Here is a 1,813-nt window from a genome sequence, read left to right as displayed (position 1 = left end):
GTGTGTGGGCAGTGGAAGGTACTCAATCATTAGGCACTACAGAGGTAATGGGGGCTACTCATATCATAGAGACTAGCAGGTCATTGATTATACTTAGATCAAAATGGGTAATCAGCCATAGAGGTGATGAAAATGACAGAGGCTGCACAGGCCATGGAGGCTTCACAGGCCACAGAGGTTACTCAGGTAATGGAGGCTACATAGGAGGTTTAGGCTGCTCTTGTCATAAAGTATATTCAAGTCATAATGGGGACCCAGTCAATAGAGACTATTCAGGCCATAAATGCTGAACTGATAATAGAAGCTACTCAGGTCATAGAGGCTACTCTGGTCATCAAGGCTATGAATTTTATATTGATTCTTCAGGTCATTTTCACTACTAAATGGGTAGGTCATAAGGATATGCAAAGGATATTCAAGACATGTAAGTTACACAGTTGTTTTAGTCAGCTATTTTTCTACTGTAATTAAAAGATGTGACAAACAATAAGAGGTGGAAAAGTTTATTTGTGGGCTCATGGTTTCTGAGGTCTCAGTTCACACACATCAGGCTTCATTTCTCAGTTCTTGAAGTGAGGCTAAACACCATGGCAGAAGAGTATGGTGGATAGAAGGGACTCAATGTATCTTATTAAGAAGCAAAGACTAACTTCAGCTAACCAAACATGTCTTGAATATCCTTTGCATATCTTTATGACCTACCCATTTAGTACCTTCATGTATATATTCATCAGGATATATTCATCAATATCAACTCTTCTGGATGGATTCATTGTTATTGACCTAAGGGTAGATTTGTTGATATTGACTTTTTTGGTGTAGATAAATCAATATTGAATCATTGGTGTAGATTCTTCCATAGCTACCCATTGGGGTAGATTCATCAAAATTGTTTCAATTGAGTAGATTTGACAATAACAACATATCAGTGTAGATTCTTTAATATTGACCCATTGGTCTAGATTTATTGATATTGATTCAAAGATGTAAATTCATCAATGTCACCTTAAAGCTGCAGATTCATCAATGTCTACCTGTCAGTGCAGATTCATTAATATTGACTCAAGGGTTTAGATTCATCAACTTTGACACTTTAGTGAGGAAACATCTATGTGAACCTTTCAGCATAGATTTGTTGATATTGACCCATAGGCATACATTCATCGATATTGATTCATTGGTGTAGATTTGTTGATATCAACATGTTGGGGTATATTGTTCAATATTGATTTGCTGATATCAACTCTTCAATGTAGATATGTCAATACTGACTTAATATGAAAGATTTGTCAATATCTACTCACCTGTGTAGATTTGTTAAAATTGGACCATCAGTGTACATTCATGGATTATGAATCTTCAGGTTATATTCATTAATATCTACTCACTGGTGTAGATTTGTTGATATCAACACATTGAGGTAGATTCATCAATATTGATTCAATGGGGTTTATTTGTTGATATTGACACATTGATGTAGATTCATTGATATTGACTTGGGTTTATTTGTTGATATCAACTTGGTGGGAAGATCTGTTGATATTGATGGATTGATATTGATTCATTGATGCAGATTTTTCAATATTAACTCAACATAGTACATTCATCAATATTGACTCACCATGATAGATTCTTGATATCTACAATTCTGTATAGTTTTGTTGATATCAGCCCATTGGGGTAGATTCGTCATTATCAACCAGTCATGGTAGATTCTCTGATATCAATTAAACTGGATAGATCCATCAATATTGATTTGTTGAAATAAATTGATGATGTAGATTCATCAATATTGACCAGTCCATGTACATTG

This window comes from Sciurus vulgaris (assembly GCF_902686455.1).
Source record: "Sciurus vulgaris genome assembly, contig: HiC_scaffold_558_arrow_ctg1, whole genome shotgun sequence".
NCBI classification, from domain to species: Eukaryota; Metazoa; Chordata; class Mammalia; order Rodentia; family Sciuridae; genus Sciurus; species Sciurus vulgaris.
This window is presented reverse-complemented; position numbering follows the sequence as displayed.